The sequence below is a fragment of the Canis lupus genome, chromosome 1, assembly GCF_003254725.2.
Source record: "Canis lupus dingo isolate Sandy chromosome 1, ASM325472v2, whole genome shotgun sequence".
NCBI classification, from domain to species: Eukaryota; Metazoa; Chordata; class Mammalia; order Carnivora; family Canidae; genus Canis; species Canis lupus.
Window position 1 is genome coordinate 11,086,821 of NC_064243.1, and position 24,188 is coordinate 11,111,008.

Genomic DNA, 24,188 nt, shown 5'->3' on the forward strand with positions numbered 1-24,188 from the left:
TATTCATAGAGACACAGAGAGAAAGGCAGAGACACAGACAGAGGGAGAAGCACGCTCCATGCAGAGAGCCCAACGTGGGACTCGATTCAGGGTCTCCAGGATCACACCCTGGGCTGCAGGCGGCGCTAAACCGCTGCGCCACCGGGGCTGCTCCTTTTATCCAATTTTTTTTTTTTTATTTTTTTTTATTTTTTTTTTTATTTTATTTTTTTATTGGTGTTCAATTTACTAACATACAGAATAACACCCAGTGCCCGTCACCCATTCACTCCCACCCCCCGCCCTCCTCCCCTTCTACCACCCCTAGTTCGTTTCCCAGAGTTAGCAGTCTTTACGTTCTGTCTCCCTTTCTGATATTTCCCACACATTTCTTCTCCCTTCCCTTATTTTCCCTTTACAATTGCACCCAAAAGCATAAGATACCTAGGAATAAACCTCACCAAAGATGTAAAGGATCTATACCCTCAAAACTATAGAACACTTCTGAAAGAAATTGAGGAAGACACAAAGAGATGGAAAAATATTCCATGCTCATGGATTGGCAGAATTAGTATTGTGAAAATGTCAATGTTACCCAGGGCAATTTACACGTTTAATGCAATCCCTATCAAAATACCATGGACTTTCTTCAGAGAGTTAGAACAAATTATTTTAAGATTTGTGTGGAATCAGAAAAGACCCCGAATAGCCAGGGGAATTTTAAAAAAGAAAACCATATCTGGGGGCATCACAATGCCAGATTTCAGGTTGTACTACAAAGCTGTGGTCATCAAGACAGTGTGGTACTGGCACAAAAACAGACACATAGATCAGTGGAACAGAATAGAGAATCCAGAAGTGGACCCTGAACTTTATGGGCAACTAATATTCGATAAAGGAGGAAAGACTATCCATTGGAAGAAAGACAGTCTCTTCAATAAATGGTGCTGGGAAAATTGGACATCCACATGCAGAAGAATGAAACTAGACCACTCTCTTTCACCTTTTATCCAATTTTTAATTGGGCTATTTGTAGCTTTGCTGTCGGTTGTGTGGGCTCTTTGTGTATTTTGAATATTAACCATTTATTGGACACATGGTTTGCCAATATTTTCTCCCATTTTATAAGTACCCTTTGCATTTAGTCGATGGTTTTGTTTTCTGTGCAGGAGCTTTTTAGTTTGGTGTAGCCCCATTTGTTGTTTTGCTTGTCTTGTTTCTGATGCTAAACAAAAAAAATGATAATTGCCAAGACGAATGTCAAGAAACTTATCCCCAAGAAAACTTATGTTTTCTTCTGGGAGTTTTACAGTTTCAGTCTTCTGTTGTGTATGGTGTAAGATGAGGTCAATTTCACTCTTTTTATGTGGCCATCTATTCTTCCCAGCACCATTTTTTGAAAAGACTATCCTTTCCCCATTGTATATTCTTGACTCCTTTGTCATAAATTAATTGATTACATATGCCTGAGTTTGCCTGTGAGTCCTTTATTTTGTTCTATTAATCTATGTGCCTTCTTGTGTGTATGTGTGCTAATGCCCTACTTTCTTGATTACTATGACTTTATAATACAGTTTGAATTCAGAAACCATGATTCAGTTTTGCTCTTTCTCAAGATTACTTTGCTGTTTGGGGTCTTCATGGTTTAATTGTATTTTAGGATTTTATTTTTCATTCTTGTAAAAAAAAATGCCATTGGAATTCAATAGGAATTGTATTGAATCTATAGATTGCTTTTAGTAATATTTGGAAATAATTAACAATATTAATTCTACCATTCCATGAGCATAGAACATCTTTCCATTTTTTAATTTTTTCTTTAATTTCTTTCATCAATATTTTATAGTTTTAGTGTACAGAACTTTGGCTTCCTTGGTTACATTATCCCTAAATATTTTATTCTTTTTGATTCTATTGTAAATGGGATTGTTTTCTTAATTTCATTTTCTAATAATTCTTTGTTAAAATAAAAATACAACAGATATTTTTGTATGTTGATTTTGTATCTTGCAAATTTACTGAAATTATTAGTTCTAATTGTTTTATTTTGGAGGAGTCCCCAGTGTTTCTACATATAAGTTAGTGTCATCTGAAAGTATCTTTTTTATTGGGGTATCTTTTATTTATTCATTTTTTCTTGACTAATTGCTCTGACTAGGGCTACCACTACTGGGGTGAATAAAAATGATTAGAGTGGGCAGCCTTGTATGTTTCCTGGTCTTAGAGCAAGATCTTTAAACTTCTTACCATAGAGTATAATGTTTGTTTCTCATATATGGTTATGTTGATGTACATCCCATTTATACTTAGTTTGTTGAAAACTTTATCATGAAAGGAAGTTATATTTTGTTAAGTGCTTTTTCTGCATCTGTCAAAATTATCATATAATTCTTATCCTTCTTTTTATTAATATGGTAAATCACATTGATTCATTTGCAGATGTTGAACCATCTCAGAATCTTTAAAGTAAATCACACTGTATAAAATCCTTTTACTGTACTATGGAATTTTGTTTGCTAGTATTTTGTTAGGGAGTTCTATACTTTTATTTGTTTTCCTATTAGTAATTGTTCTTTTATTTCAACTTGGAAAAACCTTTTATTATTTTTCATAAGGCAGGTCTAAGTGATAATAAATTCCTTCAGCTTTTTTATTTTTTATTTTGTCTGGGAAACTATCTTTCCTTCAATTCTGAGAGGTTAACTGTGCCTGGTAGAGTATTTTTGTTTGGCAGTTTTGTTTGTCTTTTTCTTTCTTTCTTTCTTTCTTTCTTTCTTTCTTTCTTTCTTTCTTTCTTTCTTCTTTCTTTCTTTCTTTCTTTCTTCTTTCTTTCTTCTTTCTTTCTTTCTTCTTTCTTTCTTTCTCGTTTCTTTTCTTTCCTTCCTTCCTTCCTTCCTTCCTTCCTTCCTTCCTTCCTTCCTTCCTTCCTTCCTTCCTCTCCTCCTCCTCCTCCTCCTCCTCCTCCTCCTCCTCCTCCTCCTCCTCCTCCTCCTCCTCCTTCTTCTTCTTCTTCTTCTTCTTCTTCTTCTTCTTCTTCTTCTTCTTCTTCTTCAGTACTTTGAATACATTTCGCTATCTCCTTCTGGACCACAAGTTTTCTGCTGAATAATTCTCTGATAGCCTTATGGGTAAATCATTAATTATTTCATAAAGATTAGATTGGAAGGTGTTTCATGTTATTTTATTTGTAACAATTTTTTCTTCCTTCCTCCTTCCTTCCTTCCCTCCTTCCCTCCTTCCCTCCTTCTTTCCTTATTTGTTTGTTGGTTTCCACACATTAAACAAACCAGCCACCTCTCCCAATCTTGGCATAGTATTCTCATCAATCTACCTGGTCCTAGCTCTTGATTATCTCTCAAATCTTCTTGATTATTCATGCTTCCATCTGTTCTTAGTGGCTCACAGTGGTAGAGAATGTGCCAAAGCCTGTCAGTTTCCCCAAGGGAAAAACAATAATCTACATCTATATGTAGTCTGATTAGAAGCTGGACTTTAAAGGAGCACATGGGAAAGTAAGCACTCAAACTTCTCCCAGTGAGATTGGGAGATGAGCATGTTGGCTTGCTTCCTCTCTGCTGAGCTCTGCAGTGATAGCTATAGTGAATGCTTCTGTGTCCATTAAAAATGTTTCCTTGTATGCTGTAGTGTCTATGGGATTTCTAAATGCAAACCCCACTGGCTTTCAGAGCTAGGTGATTTGGGGACCCATCTCTCAGGTGGCCACCTTAAAATTGGGGTGCTAGGTGTGTGGTCTAAGCTCATTGCTCCTCAGGGAGAAGCTCAGAGGTGATGGTTCTCTCTGACTTAGATGGTGCTGAGCTGAGTATGGGCTCTATGGTGGGTATTTTGTCAATGACCTAATATGTAGGATTCATTCAGCTACTTTCTGAATTTCTTTCAGAGAGAATTGATCTATGTGTAGCTATATTTTCAATGCACCCAACGGAGGAGGGAAATTCAGGAGTCTCCTTTGTGGTGATTTTGGTCCAAATCCCCTAATCTAAATGTAGTGTACTTGGTCATTAATCCTGTGGCAATGAGCTTCCATTTCCCAGTCTGTAATAACAGGATAGTTGAAATCTACAAAGTTATTCTGAAGATGAAGTAAGATAATACATGTAAAATGGTAAGTGCCATGCTCAATAAATAAATTTCTTTGTTTTTAAGCTTTTATTTATTTGTTCATGAGAGACACACAGAGAGAGGCAGAGACAGGCAGAAAGAGAAAAGCAGGCTCCCTACAGGGAGCCCGATGCAGGACCTGATCCCAGGACCCTGGGATGATGACCTGAGCCGAAGGGAGATGCTTAACCACTGAACCACCCAGGCATCCCTCAATAAATAAATTTCATTTAATGTGTGTACCTACTTGATGTAAAACATAATCTCTCTCAAAGAATGTCATGATTAAACATAAAAGTAATGTTTCAGGCTCTAATTATGTAGTCCATTTTTCTGAATAACAGTTTTAGAATCTATTGAATCTTACCATCGTCAGTTATAATTATTATCATCTGATTCTATTTATGTCAGTGACCTTATTAATTTGGAGAGACATAGAGACACAATTGCTTCCAACATCTGTCCAAACAAGAGAAAGAAGATTCAGACTGTCTTTGGACATTGTGTATGGTTTTAGCATATAAATATAATACTTCAGATTTTGACTTTCCATAGTCTGGCATTTGCTCCTTAATCCATGTTTAAACAATGCCTCCCATAAATTATATCATTTAGAATTAAGAGAATTTCAAATTTTACACCTCACATTTTATCATATGGTCTTTTTCTCCTCCCCTGCACACCGTTCTCTCTTTCAGTGTATCTTTCATATTATTGTAAGAAATATCTGTTAATCTCTATTTAAGATGGTATTAGCATATTTTTTCATAGATCTGCTTTTATGCTTGTGTTACAACAAACTAAAGTCAGTCCCTTGGTCACTTGAAGCACGATTTACTCCTTTAAAGGTTTGATATCTACTAGAATATACTGAATCATTTAAGGGCCAAAAGTTAGAAGAGACTATAGAACATGATGCTTGAGAAAGCTCCAGGAATAACACTTTGGGATTCCTGGAATGTGACAGTAAGTGGTATGAGTAAAAGCGAATGTAAGAAGGCAGAGTAGAATGTGCGGAAGAATTTTAGTGTGGGACTACATTAATGTATAAGGATGTTATCACATCTCTTGGGCATTTTTATGATCCAGAAGGCCAATAAATCTATCCCCAAAATTGATGAGTATTCTTTCTTTGCAGATTATCTAAATAGGAAGGCATTGAATGAATATTTGTAAGAATTTGCTTCAGGTAGCATTCTTCTTCCACCTTCTTATTTCTTCACTCTAGAACAGTGGGTAGAGAACCATGCTGTTTTGTGGTACTCTTTAATCTTTGCCTGTGCTATCATAGTGATTCAACAATACACATAATAAATAGCTTATCTATTCTACAGTGTGACCATAGGTCAGTTGGTCACTCATCTGAATGTCTGATATGTAAAATTACAAGGCAAGCAAAGAAATGGGGGGAAAAAAAAGACACTGAGAAGAATAATCTATGTATTGAAATCATCCCACAATTGACTCAACTTCAGAATTAGTAGACAGGAATATTAAATATTTATTATACATTAAGTGAAAACTTATGAAGATAATTGCTGTAGAAAGGATAGTTTGCCAAGAAAAAGAAGTAGATCAATTGAAAGTTCAAAAGAGGAAGAAAAAACAAACAAATTTCAATCTAATGCCTAATCAATCATAGACCTAATTATTAAATCTAATTCTGTAAATACTCTAAATGAAAAAGGATAAAAGGATAAAAAGATTAAAATGATTGTGACCTTAAGTTTGGCAATTTTTTTTTTTAAGATATAACACTAAAAGCAATCATAAAGACTGACATCCACTTGGAATCCACTATAATATAAAAAAAAAAAGAAGAATACAAACCATAATCAGAATATAAAGTAATAAGTTAAAATCAATTAATAACAAGCACAGATATTGGAATTAGAAGTAAGGAAACTTAAAAAAATTATTATAACTGTGTTCCAGATATCCAAAAAGCAAAGACACAGTAAATATTAAAAGTTATTGAAATCAAAATTTTAAAGGATGAAAAATAAGATGTTTCAGATAAAAATTTCACTAGATATGGTCAATAGGAAATTCAATGTTTTAATTAAGAAATCAAAATAAAAATTAAAAATTATTTTAAACTTAAGGACAACAAAAGCACAATATGTCAAATTTTACTATTAGAAAAAGGGCATTTCTCAATTATTAAAGCCCAGTTTCCTCCTTAATAAATTAGAAAAGAATGTTAAATCCAAAATAAGTCAAGAAAGAAAAAAAATGAGTGGGTGGCTCAGTGGTTGAGCATCTGCCTTTGGCTCAGGCCATGATCCCAGAGTCCTGAACCCCACAAGGAACCTGCTTCTCCCTCTGCCTGTCTCTGCCTCTGTGTCTCTTATGAATAAATAAATGAAAAATCTTTTTTTTTTTGAAAAATCTTTTATTTTAAAATTTGTTTTCATATTTTTGCTCTATGCTGGACTTTCCAAACCATTATTTTTGATACATATTTAACAATCTAAAGATTTTTTAATACAAAATCATAGTTTATGTTAACAATGTTTATTTAATTTTTTTTAATTCCTCTTGTTTTCTTTGTGTTCACGTGTTAACACAGTTCTAGTAGTTATCCACTGAATATGTGGTCTTTTTAGTCATTATGATTTCCTTGTCTCTGACTTTAGCACCCAAAAGATAAAAGGATAGCTTTCTTTGTTGGGTTATTGGGTATGATGGTTCAGGTAGTATGTCTGGTTGTTGGGCAATTTTTTGCCATAAATACTTCAATACTGTCTCAAGGATACAGATTATTCTACGTATTTGTTTGATGCACTACCAAAATTTTAGTACTCAGACAGACATGGCATGTCTTCAGTTTGGGGTAGATGTCATATTGCCTCCCTGGGTAAAAGAGTCCCAGTGTCCTGGACTATACTCTGCCCTGAGTCTGTGCTTTTATGATACCACCCACATGATTGTCAGTTCATGGCAGGTAGATTCCAGCATTCTTCTACAATTTCCTCAACAGTTAAAAGCTACAGAGGCTGAAAGTAGAACTGTTGCCTGTGTGTCTCAGCCTTGTGGCTGAGGAAAACATGCAGTTTTGAGTCTGTAGTGGTGGGAGTGAGCTACATTTACACAAATTACCTCAATTAATAGTTCTGTTTTTTTTCCACGAAAGAAATATGAACTTCCCTCACCTTTCATCCCTAAGATCTAGTATCTTATCATATGACCTGTGAAATCATCATTGTTGTTGTTTTTACAGGAATTTCTGTAGACATCCAGTACATCTACTATATTAGATTTTTGCTTCATTTCACCCCTAATCAGTTTGTTGTCTGTTTTGAAGCTGATTCTACTTTGTTTCTTTGATTAAGTTTTGGTTACATTATAGGATAAATAAATACATATGTACAAGTATATGTACAAATGACAGTATTCGAATAGGTTGCATAGGGCTTAAAATTTCTAAAAAAAATTTTGTGATACATTTTTTGATCCTTTTTACTTGACATCTAGTTTGAAAAATGTTTTCTAAGTTAAAGTTTTAGAATATTATAAACACACATTTATCAGTATTTTAATATGCAATTTTATATTTGATGCTTCTACTGCTACTTGATATCAGTCTGATTCCTGGTGAGCAGATAATATTTTTTTAATTACCCATATATCTATTTACTTATCTATCCATTATCTATCTGTATCTTTGGAATTTATATAGAATAGAATTAACATTCTGATAATTTTGAAGAAAATTTTTATTTTTCCCCCCACTCACATTTCTCTACTATCAATAGTAACATACATTTTTTTGGCTTCAGGAAATCATCCTCTCTTCTGGCTTTGGAAAAATCGATATATATATATATATATATTCTTAGTCTCTTCTGAAATTATTAAATGGATGCTAGAACTCTGATTTTCTGTATTTTTCTGTAGCATTTTCTAACATATTGTATTTTATTTTCTGTTCTGAAAGTATTTCAACTTTCTCTTCTAGGACTTCATATTAAAGTTTTTACTATAGCAATGATATTATAATCATCATGAACTCTCTCATTTTATGATTGTTCCATTTTATATCAACTGTCTTTCTTTGTCTAAACTAATATTTATGAATATCTCACAAATTATACATTAGTGAAATATTACATTCTCAAAACACAGGATGGAAATACCATTCTTAAATCACAGATTAGACAGAGAACTCTTGAGGATCAAACTGAATTGGCCATCTCATCAAAGGTAGAGAATCTGCAGTCTGGTTAGGTAGTAGAAATAGGCTCTGACTAAAAAAAGGGAAGTACCTTATTTTCCTGGTCAAAGATCCAAAAGAAAGCAATATGCAAGAGCTTGGGGCACAAATAGTCATCCTTGACCTGTTGTTCCACTCTGAATGTTAACCTTTAAATATTCCCATCAGTCAGATTATTTGCTTTCCCTGATATCTCCTTCTGCAGGTCTGAAATAAACACATTACATAGATAAGTGATTATTAACAAATAACTGAATAATGCAATTGTCTCAATTATTTTCTGCAATTTGAAATACTATCTTTCCCATCCTAGAAAATACAGTGTGTTTTAATGATATGGTTTATATAGGGAGCCACAAGAGAATTTCATGTAATATAGTTATTATTTCTGAACTGTAAGCATTGCTTCTGACACATTTTTTTGCAGAGATGTGAACTCAAGAGTAAGACGTTGTTACTATGAGTAAAATATTCCTGAGAAGAGGGCTATAGGTAGACACATTATAGCAGTTTGATAGTTTACTATGCATAACTGCCCAGAATATTTCTGAATATGTTTCAAATCTCTGTAGATGTATCATAATCAATAATCAGTTTTGAGGAGTAGTCACAAAGAAAAATGATTGAAACATATCTATCAAGAAGTACAGGTCAACCTATTAAAATAGGCCAAGGAAATATTTGATTTCTATACTTCATGCTTGGTGCATGCAAGAACATGGGCAACTTCCAGTTATCATATCATGATGCTAACACTAATTGATAGAGGGAATATTCACAGCTGAAGTAGCAACCTGAAGATCCAATTGACTTGGATCTGACTCAGATCATATGTACCTAGAAGAAATCATACCTATGAAAGTCTTCATTATTAAAGGAGAAAGTTATATATTTCATATCATACTGTTTAAAATTTTATGATAGAGTATGTGGTAAGAGATGGCATGATACTTCCTTTAATATCTAGTGAATAATACAAGAATGATGATTAAAAATCTATCTCTCATGGAGCTACCTAAAGTCAATAGCATTGTAGAATTCACATACAGAAACTTCTTATTTTTCTTCTACATCATGGAATTTGTTTATGGTTTATATTGGAATAAAATATAAATAATCTTATAAATTGTGCCTTATATAACTCTTAATTCATTTACACATGTACATTTGACCCAAAATTTTCAGTTTGTAAATATGCAGCACTCCTTAAAACTCAATGTAACAGATTATATTTATTTTTTCTACTTTATGCTCATATAGTTCCCTGTTCTAACTCTATTTCTTCATTGGTGATGGTTAATATTTTATTAGATTTTTATTAGAAAGTCTAAACTAGTAGAAAATAATTTACAATTTACATTTAACCCTGCAAATATTATGGCTTCTCTATCAAATTTATTTTTCATGATGTCATTAATAAACTCTCATAAAAGTTTTTATTTTTTAATAACTAAAGAAAACCACAAAATGTTTAAAATATATACAAGAACCTTAGAAATGAATGTAGTGGACCTTGTGTTGTCATCAGCCAAATTAGTAAATATTAATGTTTTATTATGTTTATTTCAACTATTGTTTTTTTAAAAATATGTATCACTAGTGGTGTAACTAAAGCAATCCCCAAAGCCTTTTTCTCTCATTTCTTTCAACAAATCTAGGGATAATATGTATCTTTTATTATGTATAATTATCCTATTTCATTAGATCTGGCACTAGAATCATATAGCATTTTCCTTGGGGGCCCTACATTAGTTCCTTAATTTATACTGCTTCCTTAATTAATACTACATATAGAGATAGCTCTTTATTTCTTGTTTGTTAAATTAGACTGCCTTTTCAATTAAACTGAATCACAAATCCTACATTTGTGAGAATTATCTGAACGATTTTTACAAAAGAGTTGCCTTTCCATTACAAATGTTCAAAGTGTCTTATTGAGTAAGTACCATTGTCCTATGTCAAATTTAATAGATTTTTCTCATTGCCCCCTGGTGAATGTTTAGATGAGACAACTCTTCTTCCAGCTGTTAATCCAACTCTGATGAAAACTCGAACCAAATTGACAACCTAGTAGAAACAGAGATAGATGGTCAAACTCTAGTGATTTCTTCCTCTGAAAAAAATGACTGATAAAAAAATATAGGCTTCCTTTGGAGTTAAAGGAGAAATGATTTGGTGTTTTATTTCCCAGGGGTCAGTGTGCTATGGGCTAGTTTTTTTTCCCCTTTGAGAAACTACATTCTATTTATGAATAATATCTTTTGAAACCCTAGCATTCATTTGATATAAGAAATAAAGGCAGTGCATTTACAGAAAGGTTACAAGTGTGTCACAGAAATCTGCTGGCCTATATTCTATCCCTTTAAAATCGGCTCTAGTTGAATGAACATCACTCATCCAAGTAAGAACTTTATCCCACACTACAAATGTGCTTAAGAGCTTATTACCAAGCAGAATTCCCAATTCCCAGATATATTCTCAACATCAGAAAAGGCAGAGTCTAGCCACATTTAGTAGCTTCATTTCCCCCAAATTTTTGTAATACTAAACATTGATGATTGTTTTCCTTCCTCCCCAGTGATATGTGATATTTTCTTGCCTATTTGGTCTTGTGTATTTCTATTAAGCCTGGAAAAATTATTTTCTTAATACTGTCAACACCAGAATACTTTGAGATTACACTAAAATCCTTTAAGAAATGCTTACTGTCTATAATTTAACATTTCTTTCAAAGATCCTTTAGTAAGGTGTGTTAACATCAAAACTTAATTCCAAAAATCAATGTACATTTTTCCAATATGTGATGCCTTTAATATGATTTTTTGGGCTTCGGATTTTTTATCAGCCTACACTAAACTGTTTTCTGTCAATGTAGCAAAGTTCTATATTTCTTGAGAAATACAAGATTGTGACATAAATATCAGACTGGGAAAATATTTTAATCTTCTATTTTTAAATAGAGCTAATGATATTTAAATTAAGAAGTAAGACTCAAGAGGCACCTGGGTGGCTCAGTGGTTGAGCATCTGCCTTTGGCTCAGGTTGTGATCCCCGGGTCCTGGGATCAAGTCCTACATCAGTTCCTGCAGGGAGCCTGCTTCTCCCTCTGCCTATGTCTCTGCTTCTCTCTCTGTGTCTCTCATGAATAAACAAATGAAACAAACAAACAAACAAAAACCTCAATACCTAATGCAGGTTCAGAAGCAAACAACAATGGATACATTTAAGAAATGAATTTCAGACTGTTACTATCTAAATCTAACTGGCTGAGGGGAGGGGCACCTGGGTGGCTCAGTGGGTCCTGGGATTGAATCCCATGTCAGGCTCTCTGCTCAGTGGGGAGTCTGCTTCTCCTTTTCTCTGTCACCTTCTAAATCTTTAAAAATAGTAATAATAATAAATAATCAATTAAACTGACTGAACCTCAGCTCCTATAGGAGAGATCTATTGTACATAGAATAAAAATATAAAATTAATTCAATAGCAAGGAAGGAACACCTGGGAGAATGAAAGAGGTGGGAGGAAGTAGTAGGGTAGGAGGTGAGATTAACAACCTCACTATTGATTAAAAGAAAGACTTTGACAGAGCTCTGTGCATTTTAAAAATCAATTTCAAACTAACATCCTTCTCTACTGTGTTTTCATAACATTTTGAGCATGTATTTTAACACTCTTCACATTGAGTTGTGGCTGGGTGTGGCCTAATATCACATTAACATCTTACTTATATCTGTTCACAACAAAGCTTATGTGAGGAAGAGCCAGATGAGCAAAACTAGCTAAAGCACCCATTGTTAAGGTATACCAAACAATTTCTGGAAAAAATTAGAATTATTATCCCAGCTAACTCACCTAACCCATATGTCACCCTTCGACAATCGCACATGTATATTGGTTCTATTCCTGTGAGTCCTTTGAGAGGCCAACACCATTTCTGGTTTTGATTTTGCAGCAAACAAACAATAATTAAAGGATGTGGTTGTGGACCAGGCCACCAAAATCTAAATCTATCGGTCACGTGTATGTAACAGGTGACTTCAAAGATGAATTAGCTTGTCTTTGCTATATCCACTGCAAAAATGAAGACCACTCTCAGCAAATGGACCATGGACATTCCAGAAAATATTGACAGCACTCTGAAGGGACACACAGTTATTGTGAAGGACTCCAGAGAATTCTAATTACATCAATTAGAACTCAGTCACCTTGGAAAGAAAAAGACTGTCAGACTGACAAATGATGGGGACATAGAAAGGACTAGGCTGCAGTTCTATCTGCCATCATGTGAAGAACATAATCAGGGGGTCACACTGGGCTTCCTTTATAAGATGACATCTGTATAGGCTCACTTCCTCAGCAACATTGTTGTTCAGAAGAATGAGTCTCTTGTTCAGACCTGAAATCTCTTGGATGAAAAAGCAGGGTTCTGATGAGACTGAGCTTTGCTTGTTCAGTATCTCAAGCCTCAAAAAATGAGTTAATTCTTGAAGGAAACAATTCTGAACACACATCAAATTCAGATGCTTTCATTCAGCAGACCATAATAGTTAAAAACAAGGATTATTGAAATATTTTTGATATATCTATGTCTCTGGAAAAGGAAACAGTTCAACCAGGCCAATGAATAGCATCTAAGGGTTGATGGGCTATGAAAAGAGCAAGATGCCAGATAATTCTTTTCTTTAAAATAAATATTTTATTTATTTATTTATTTTAGAGAGTGCACATGAGTGAGGGGAAGGGCAGAAGGGAAGGAAGAGGAAAAGGGAGAGCCTGACACAGGGCTTGATCTCATGACCCTGAGATCATTACCTGAGCTGAAACTAAGAGTCCAAAAGTTAACTGACTGAGCTGCCCCAGTGCCCCATGATGTCCAGAAATTCTTAAGATCTAGTCATGATATGTAAAGATGTAATTAAAGCTTTCTATTGAAAAGAAAAAAGGAATCAGTATTTGATACAATGATATTTATCAAAAATAAGTTATTTATTATTTAATTTAAAGCATGTATGAGTTTGTTCCTTCAATTACTCATTTGATATTGAACACTTAATATTCTGGACAAGAATCTGGAGATATTAGAAAACAAGACATATGTAGCACATGAAACTAACTGAAAGCAAACATATGAGAAGCCTATGAAATATTTGAGAACTTATTATGTATTTGTACTATCTTGGGGATATACTTTGTAAGAAACAAAAGAAGTTTCTGAGACAAAGTTTCCTGGTATTTGGGAGGAGAAGCTTACAAAAATGAACTCCACTCCAGACCCTTGAATACTTTTCTCAAAAAACCCAAAGAGAACAGGACACCAGGGTGGCTCAGTGGTTGAGCATCTGCCTTCAGCTCAGGATGTGATCCTGGAGTTCCAGAATCAACTCCCTCGTCGGGTTCCCTGCACCCTGCATGGAGCCTGCTTCTCCTCCTTCTCCCTATGTCTCTGCCTCTCACTGTGTCTCTCATGAATAAATAAATGAAATATTAAAAAAAAAAAGACCAAAGAGGGTCTGGGGCCAAAGTTTGAGAACATCTTCCTCCAAAGGTACCCTTTACTAAAATGATGGTTGATGACCATACAAGAGTATGAGCTAAAGAGAAGAAATAACTAGGAAAATGAGAGCATAACTACTATGAAAAAAACACAAATTAAATCAAGTAATCTACATCATAATAAAATGATGACCAAAAAGATGAATCAAATATGTCAAATGTGAAATATGTAAGCATTCCAACGAGATCAGATAAAATATGTTCGTTATGGAAAAACTAGTTAGGAATATATAGTTTGAAAACATAGACTGATATGAAAGATTCAATAGATCATAAGAAGTATGTAGGCAGAAAAGTAATGAAGGACTGAAAAATTGGGCCAAAGCCATAGAAAGGAGAGAAAAGAAAATAGTAGAGATGATTTTAAAGTTACAGGAAAATTAAAATATCAACATCTATATGATAAGGGTAAAAAGTGTGAACATGTTAAGGATTTAAATAAATATACTAACACCATATAAAAATTAATGAAATAAACTTTTGGAAGTTAAAAATAGAACTACCCTATGACCCAATAGCTGTATTACTAGGTATTTACCTAAAGAATACTAAAATACTGACTACAAGGAACACATTTACATCAATGTTTATAGCAGCGTTAACAGCAATCACCAAATTATGGAAAGAGCCCAAACATCCCTTGAGTAATCAATGAATAAAGAAGAGGTGGCATATACATATAAAAAGAAATATTAATCAGCCATCAAAAAGAATGAAATCCTGCCATTTGTAATGACATGGATGGAGCTAGTGTGTATTATGCTAAGCAAAACAAGTCAAAGAAAGACAAATACCATATTATTGCATTCATGTGAATTTAAGAAACAAAACATATGAATATAGGGGAAGAGAAACAAATAAGAGAGGGACACTAACCTAAGAGACTCTTAACTGTAGAGAACAAATAGGGTTGAAGGAGGAGAGGTGGGGGGGATGGGCTAGATGGGTGATAGATATTAAGGAGGGCACTTGTGATAAGCACTGGGTGTTATATGTACATGATGAATCACTAAATTCTACTTCTGAAATAAAAATTGTACTACATGTTAACTAACTAGAATTTAAATAAAAACTTAAAAAAATAAAAATAAATTTAGAAAAAGAAGAAGAAACTGTTCCTGGGGATAAGGTCTTTTACATGACTGATAAAATTGAATGAATGCAAACATTGTGACAGTAATGACTTTCAGCTTTTTGGATAATTAATGTGCATTTAAGTATAAATCAAGTATTTTATTCCTTCATAGAGTTCTATTTCAGAGAGTAGGAAATGAAATTACAGTGGCACACAGAACCCATGCATGTTCTGATTATTATTTATATGTGATTTTTATGATATAAGGAACATATTCAACTTGGTTTACATTCATTTTTGTCCAAAATAAATTGATCAGGTGTGCCTGGGTGGCTCAGTTGGTTAAGTATCAGACTCTTGATTTCAGCTCAGGTCATGATCTCAAGGTCATTAGATCCAGCCCTGTATTGGGTGCGGAGCCTCCTTGGGATTCTCACTCTCTTTCTCCCTCTGGTCCTCCCCTGCACTCTCTCTCTTTCTCAAAAAAAAAAATAATAATAATAATAATAAATTTATCAGATATTAGAGGAGAGGACTCATCTTTATTTTAAGGAATCTTTTTCTTTCAAGTTGGTGCCAATTGCCTTTGAATAAGGAGACTACATTGACAAACATAAAGAGTTTTCTATAAGGCCATAATCAGAAATAAGAAAAGTGATAGAAGGATTTTTGAAGACTTCTGAGGATGGACCTCAAGGCCAATATTGACAGAACTCTCTAAAGGATTTTATATTTCATGCCAATTTGATGCCTACTAGAATTTCCTGGTGATAAATTTCAAGATATTTTTTTGTGTATAGGGTAGAGTAGAAGCAAAGATTTTGTTTGTTTGTTTGGTTTTGTTTTCAAAGAATCATGCCCAATTGATCTAGTATTGATTAATTTCTTTCAAAGTTGCTTTGCAGTTTTACCATAAATATCACACACACACACACACACACACACACACACACACACACACGAGCTTAGACTGATGATGTCAGAGTAATTGATGCTTTTGATGTTATTGTGGAGTTTTTTGTAGTTTCAAGTTTTTATTTAAATTCCAGTTAGTTAACATATGGTGTGATATTTACACACTTACATATAATACCCAGTGTTTAAATTCTCTTTTTTAAAACTTTGAATTTACAATTGCCTGCTTTTATTTTGTAGAAACACAGTAGGTTTTGCTTACTGACCTTGTATTCTGTGAAAATGCTCAATTTATTTATTAGATTTAGTAGCATTTTAATAGATTACTTGAGATTGTCCATATCGAAAGTAATATGGTCTGTGAACAGGGGAATTTTATTTTTCCTCTCTAATCTTCATATGATGTTTTTTTCACCCATTGTTATGATGGGTTTTCTAAAGAATGATGTGTCCATGTCTAGTGTCAGGATAATATTGATGTCATAAATTTAGCTGGGAAGTGTTCTCTTCAACTTTTGAAAATGTTGTTAACAACAGGTATTTTTTGCTTGAATACTTGAGAGTATTCACTAGAGAAGTTCTCTAGACCTGAGAATTTTCTTTTTAGGCATATAGAGATTTTCCCCTTTGAATATTCTTTAGAGTCTACCTTTCCTGATTTAATAAATCCTCTATTTTTATTAGTGTTACATAACATATATTTTCAGTAATTTTATTTTCAATCAGTGTATATAATTAAAAGTATGATTCTTGTAGACAGAATATAGCCAAGACCTATTTTCTTTTGTAATTTGGTATGAATAGATCACTTACACTTAATGCAATTTTAACTGATTGGATTAAATGTCTATCTTGAGAATCGTATACTATTTATTCCAATTTTTTCTTTTTTCCCCTCCTTTTATGGATTTTTCTTTAGTATCTTTATATTCACTTCATCTTGGTTTTACAATACAGTTATATAACTTATCAAAGTGGAGATTGAAATGAATATTACACATCTTCAAATGTAATATATAAATCTTACAACAATACAGTCCCAATTTTTCTTCCCCTCTTTGTTTTATTATTGCTGTTACACATTTTATTTTTCACACATTTCAAACAATGCATTGCTACTTTTTTGGTTTTAGACATGTGATTTTTGAGAGATAAAAATATATTTATATCTACCTTTAATCACTTATATTAATCATTTCTTTTTAAAGATTCATATTTCTGTTAGTGTTTTATTTCTTCTTTTGAACATTTTTGTGGTACAGATCATTTGGTAATAACTCTATCAGCTTTAATTTGTCTGAAAAAAACTCTATTTCTAGATTTTTAGTGAAATATACCTTCACTATATATATAGAATTCCGTGTTGGCAGTGATTTACTGTTATTTCAGCATTTTGGAGATGTCAATCTTATGACTTAAACAGTATTCCTTTTAATGTGTTATATATTTTATTCTCACATTACCTTTAGGTTTTTTTAATCTTTAATAGGCAGTAATGTGAATATGTGTATGTGTGTGTGTGTATGTTGATATTTATCCTCTTTAATTCACATAGCTTCCTGGATCTATGGTTTGATTTCTTTCACTATTTTTAGAAATATCTCAACCTATCTTCTTTTTTTTTTCTACTACATTCTCTCTTTTGCTTCTAATATTCAACATATGAGTATGTTAAATCGTTTAACATACAATTTATTTTTGTATTTATTTTCTACAGTTCTTAGAGATGCTGAATTCGTTTGTTTCCATTTTTTTAAACTCTCTTTTTTTCACTTAGTGTTTGATCGTGGGTAATTTCTATTTACCTCTTTTCCTGAATTCTTTTTTTTTTCTGCTGTGTCAGGTCTACTGATTGGTCCATGGAGGCACTTTTCATCTCTGCTATGATTCTTTTTCTCCCTTTTCCATTTGAGTCTTCTTATAGTTTCTATTTTTCTATGAAATTCCCCAACTGCTCTTGGATGCTGCACACCTTTTCTACTAAAGCCTCTAACACATTAAGCATACTTATTTTAAACTTCCTGTCTGTTCCAACACCTAGATCATATCTGAGTGGGAATTTTTACTTTGCATTTATAACTGGAAATGTGTTTGCATATTCTGCTAGTATGTCAGCAGGCAGAGTTGAATTAATTTATTCAAGAATTGAGTTCATGTGGGTTTTATTGTTTGAATGTACCGTTGGCTTCAAATGACTCCACTGTTACCTTGTCCTTAGGGTGTTAGCTGGTTTGCTAAAGAATTTTTCTTAATAATTCTTCGCTGCTTTAGGCCTTCTCTGTACACTTATACCTTGGAATATATGTGTCTCTCTGTGCAATTGTTTCTCTCTGAGCATAGATTATTGGTGCTTGTTACTGCTTTTTTTTTTTTCCTTTTTTTGCTAGCCAGTTTATGGGGAAGGATACTTCTGAGTCTCAGGACTAGTCCTAGTCCTAGTAATTTACCTCCTTCACCAGTGAAAGGAAAACTGTAGGGGAGAAATAGTATTTTTTTCCTGTGCCCTTTCCAAGCTGCAGTAGGCCTTCATATATCCTGCAGGTAGTAGAGCTTACTGCCCATCCCCTAATGGTTTAATCCTCCTTTTATACCAGGTCTACACCAATTAGAATGCTTTGTTCTATCTTCAGTACCATCTCTAATAGTTCCCATGATCTCCCAGAAAAGAGCCTATGCAAAGGTACAATACCCCTTGTGTATGTGGCTCCCAGGGGTTCTATGTCTTCACTGTGATCCACACTCAGCATTTGCCACTTCGTGAACAAATTTTACTGTTACATTACTCACCTTGTTCATACTACATGCTTACTGAGAACTTACTCCATACCAAACAGGGGGCTAGGCTCAAAGGATTCAACCATAAGTAACATAGATGCTTCCAATTATAGTACCAATTTTTCTCAATTTTGTCTGCATATTAGAGTTTTCATGTCTCTAGGTGTCTCCAAATAGCATCCGAGATAAATTAAACCAGATTCTCTGGAGATGGGATCCACATAATTGTATTTTCTAAAGTTCCCCAGGTGATAACAGAATATACCCAAAGCTAACCATTAGACACTCTGCAATCCTACCTCCTGTGATCTCTGTTTCTCTTCAATTTAGCACTGAGGGCCTTATCAAAATATGGCTTACTGTGTAATAGGACAGCTTCCTCCTAGGGCAAAAAAGGCATTTGCTGAATTGAAAATGGAAAGTAATCTTTTACAAATAATTATTTCTTTTATCTGGCTGTGGGTCTGTGGTATTTACCTGATGAGTCAATTTTTATTACCTGTTTTCTATTTATTTCAAATTAGGGAAAACTCCGCTTCATGTTTTGAATCAATGGAGTGATATTTATGGGTTGGAGCGTGGCAAACAAATTACAGACATGATCTCTGATTTCCCAAGGTGAGCTCTAGGCATTTCCTGTGAGGTACATTTTAAAATGTATTGCATCTAGTTATTTGGAGACAGAAAAGTATTCCAAATCCAGACAAGATTCCCAATACTATAAACCCTGTTTTTGAGCAGTCAAATTATTTCCCTGGAGGACTTTGAGATAACACAGTTTTCAAAGACAAAAGAAAACACGGGACTGTTATTACTTGCAAAGACATTGACCTAAAAGTTCAAGGTAAAATTTTAATGAGATAGAAGACGACTCTTTTGTACTCTGTCCTATTGGACCAAATTGACCAAAAATAACAGCATCCTGATTGCAGCTGCTTTGTCTGCATTAATGTCTCTGGCTTTACCATTCGATGAGGCTATAGCCAGACCTGAGGAAAAACAAAACAGCAAAGAAATGAGAGCAAGAGACCTTATTGGCTCATCATGCATGATCTTTGTCCTTCTTTCCTCTTCTTGACTACTTTTTATCATTAGAAACACAGAAGCATTAACACACTCTATATTTAGTACATTTCAGGAAACTGGACTTTCTACCTGTTCAGATTTACACTTGTAGACAGGGCACAAAAGATCAGAAAATTCCAATTATTGAGCAAGAATAAAGGGGATTTTGATAACAAAATTTCAAAGGGAAGTCCAAGTATAAACCCAAGTACAGGTAGATGACCAGAGAGCCCTTCTCCCATCTGATTGAATCTCATCCGATATGGGGGGACTGATCCTACCTGTAGAGCAAACGCCATGGTAAGATTAAATAGCTTCACTGACTAAAGGATACCAGAGATGTGTGCACAGTCACAAAAATATAAAACTGATTTTGAACCCCTGCCCTATCCCAGTCCCCATATCCTCTATTAAGTTAGTTTTATACAGGAGAGGTTATGAAGGTCTCCAAGTGAGACTCATTTACTCTGTTAAAAAGATGCAAGATTAGCTCGTGTAAATTAAATTTATCAAATTATGGAGGTAAAATAATCTGATCAATCTTCCTATTAAATAAAAATCAATAAAAGTGCCAAGCAAGATCTTTTTTAAAGATAAATATTTTATTATTGTTGATCTGGAAAGAAAAAAAAATCCCTCAGAGGTCATAACTAGTAAAAGTAGAACTCCTATCAGTTAAGGAAGGGCTAATAAAAATAGTCAAACATGTTTTGAGACATACCCAAATACACCTTTTAAAAGTAAATACATAATTGTTGAAACTTAAAGTTAACTGGATTATTTAATAAGAAATTAAGACACAACTAACCAATCAATGAACTGAAAGTATAGCTAAAGAAGATTTCCTAAAGGCAGAGAAAAAAACACAGTAGATAGGGATTAAAAAAAATGAAAGAAATAGTAATTTAATTAATAAGATTTTTTTTATCTTATTTGAATCCCAGATGAGAAAAGAGAGAATGCAGAAGCGGTATTTTATGAGGTAATGAATGAGAATTTTAAAGAATTAGTTTTCAAAAAAACTGATAACCATATTAACAAAGCTGAACAAATCACTATTTCATCATGTTAACCCTCCACGCCCCCCCGCCAGCAGAAACACCTAGAATGATCAGTCATCTCAGATTATAAAACCCAAAGAGGACATCTTAATAGCAGCTAGTAATTTCAGAGAGATTATTTATTAAAAAATAATAATATGTACACTAACAGCAAAGTTTCACATAGGAATGCAGAAGCCAGAAAAAGGGAGAGAGAATCTTTTCTTAATGTGCTAATTAAAAAAATATGCCAGCCTGATATCAGTATAGCTACCCTTGCTATCTTATTGCTTCCATTTGCATAGAATATCTTTTTCCCTTCCTTCCCTTTGAATCAATGTGTGTCATTGAAACTGAAATATCTTAGAGGCAATATGTAGCCAGATTTTGTCTTTTCTTTCTTTCTTTCTTTCTTTCTTTCTTTCTTTCTTTCTTTCTTTCTGTCAGCCACTCTATGCCTTAATTGGATAACTTAATTCATTTATATTTAAAAGTAATTATTGATAAGTAAGGACCCACTAATACCATCTTATTAATTGTTTCCTGGCTGTTTTATAGTTCCTTTGCTCCTTTCTTCCCCTTCTGCTGTCTTCCTTTGTGAACTGGTAATTTTCCATAGTGGTGTGCTTTGAGTTCTTTTTCTTTTACCTATCAACTGTAGGTTTGTGTACCTGAAATTTTGCTAAGAGTAAACCTTAAGCATTCTCACCCCACACACACACACACAGAAAAAAAAATAGTACATATGTGTGATAACGGATGTGTTAACCGACCTGCTTGTGGTAATTTTTTCACACAGTGTATGTAGGTCAAAACATCACATTGTATACTTTAAATGTATACAATTTTATTTGTCAAAAAATATCTCCGTAAGTTGGAAAAAAATACACCAACAATTCTCTTTTAAATACATCAGCCTGGCATGTACACACAGTGAATTTATTTTTCAGTGAAAAAAGAAAAATAAAGATATTTTTAGATGAACAAATGTGGAGCTAACATTTGCCAGCAATAGGTAATTGCTAAGATAGAGCAGGCCTCATAGCTCTTGAGGGTCTGGAAAGAATTGTAACTTCTCCATGACTGTGAACAGGGGCTGGGGGATTAGCTGAGGTGGGGACAAAGCTGGTATTCTGAACTGCAGGGCCCCTCGTTAAAATTGGACAGATATTAAGAAGGGTGTTCACTGTCCACCGGGGAAAATAGTTGGGGAAACAGAAAGAAACTACTTTTACTCTGAGAGGATAATTGTCAGGGTTGAAAAATGCTGGCGAGAGTAGTGGTGGAGCTTCCACTAAGCACAGCCTATAAATGCATGCTACTTTCATTAGACTTATCCAGATAAAGAGCTTAGATACCAATCCTCCCAAATTCCCCAAACCCAGTTGTGCCTGCTTCTGCTCTATGAGGCAGCTAAAGCAGAAAGAGATGGATTTTTGAACCAGATTGTGACTGAAATAGTAATCCTAAATTACCAGTCGACCACTGCATTTCAACACAGCAGAATCCACCCTGATTAATGTGTTCACCATAAAGAGGTCAGAGTATTTTTTTTAAAGATGTTTTAGCTATGAAGTTTAAGTATTACATTTATAATTCTGGGAATTTACATTTTGCAACTGCTACTGTTTTAGATAAATTCTATCAGAAAAGTCAAGATGTGGGCTTTTCTGATAAGATGGAAGGGGAAGTCTAAGGTATGGGATTGTAGGAGAGGAGACATGGCCTTTGCTTATCAAGGTGGCACTTATCAAAGTTAGATATTGATTCAAACTCCCCTCAGGGCTCTCTAGTCATGATCAACATGTGGCACAACGCTTTGCACACTGCAAGCAATCAATAAGTATAGAGGGAATGGTTGTAGGGATATATAGTGAAAAGTCTAAACATGTGATTTGATAAAATTCATAGAAGTTTTAATTGAAAAAAGGTATCAGCCAAGATTGAGGCACCCAGAATGATGTCTAGACATTTGTAATTAGCTCTCAATTGCTATTTTGTTTAAGTTTTCTCTCCCCAAAAGCTAAGAGCGGAGAAATAAAGTGAGCCATGCCAAATTTTAGGTGGATTGTGCAGTATATTTTTATCTCAAAGTTCTTTTGTTAAAATATGGACTGCTATTGACAGTGTATGAACTCTTATTTTAACTTAGGATTTATTATAACAGACTTGGCTTTTTTATTGTTGTTATACATGGAGAGCAGGCTTAACAAAGACATGGACAGTATTCTACTTAAAATTGAACATGATTGATTATTTATTTATTTAATTTATTCATGAGAGACACAGAGAGAGTGGCAGAGACACAGACAGAGGGAGAAGCAAGCTCTTCGAGGGGAGCTAGATATGGGACTTGATCCTGGGACCGGGATCACACCCTGAGCCAAAGGCAAACGCTCAACTGCTGAATCTCCCAGGAATCCCTGATTTTATTTAATAACGATTTGGTACACTATTCAAAATCTCTATTAGTGCATGTTACATTGAATATCCAAAAATTCTAAAATTTTTCTTAATTATTAGTCAAGTACATATGCTAAAACGGTAAAAATTTTGGTACTTACCCTTCTAAATACTCATAGTATTGCACAACATAGAAACTTTTGAGCCAATTAGGAAATCCCCAAATGGAAAATATATATTAGATTTTCCAGGAATTCCAGGAATGATTAAAAAAAAAAAAGTTCTCATCCTATGATAACTCAAACATTGAAATTACTTGCTTTGCAGAAGAGATTAACAAAACTTTTTTGTATGGATTTTCAACCAAATCTGTTGGCCCTTTTTAGGATCATTCCAATTGTGTCTATGCAAAATATAGTGAGGAAAAAAACTTGCTGAAGTTGAGGATAACAATTTTATGCACTCTTCCTTTACTCTGAGCACACGGCTCTTAAAGAAGCAGTAGTCTGGTTAAAACAAACAAACTAAAACTAAAGAAAATATCCACAATGTCAGCAGATTGAACTTCTTGATATACCTATAATTCATGTTGCTGTAAGATAGGACAACACAGCCAGTGGCAGTTAGAGAATTCTCTAAAGGGAGGAGTTACATCATCAACAGAAGGTCAGGAGAAATAAGGAGGGAGATGTTCTCTTGTTCAGCCCATGATTCACGCATACAAAGAATCCTGTGTTACTTGGAGCGCCTGGATGCTTGGATGCCAGTCATGATTCTAGGATCCTGGGATCAAGCCACACATTGGGCTCCCTGCTCAGTGGGGAGTCTGCTTCTCCCTCTTCCTCTGCACCTGCTCGTGTGCACTCTCTCTCTTACTCTGTCTCTCAAATAAATAAATAAAATAAAATAAATCCTGTGTTGTGTAAGCAGCCACTGACACCTAACCATCATTAGCAACATCAAGTACATTTTTAAATGAAAAATCACCGCTGACATTATTTCTCTAAACTAATTCTACTATCTTCAGAATTAAGTCTCTCTCCAA

The 24,188-nt window shown here is 34.0% G+C and overlaps 1 long non-coding RNA gene across 4 annotated transcripts in view; it reads right to left on the minus strand.

Annotated features, from left to right (window-relative positions):
* LOC112644004 (uncharacterized) overlaps positions 1-24,188 on the minus strand; it is a 106,498-nt gene that overhangs the window by 46,967 nt on the left and 35,343 nt on the right. For 3 of the 4 annotated variants that reach the window (XR_007411772.1, XR_003126049.3, XR_003126051.3), the window contains 2 exons: positions 10,264-10,384; positions 8,370-8,524 (listed from right to left, as the gene is read on the minus strand). This is a non-coding gene — a long non-coding RNA (uncharacterized LOC112644004). Of the gene's footprint in view, positions 1-8,369; positions 8,525-10,263; positions 10,385-18,934; positions 19,018-24,188 lie in introns of all 4 variants that reach the window. The other variant, XR_003126050.3, reaches the window with a different exon arrangement.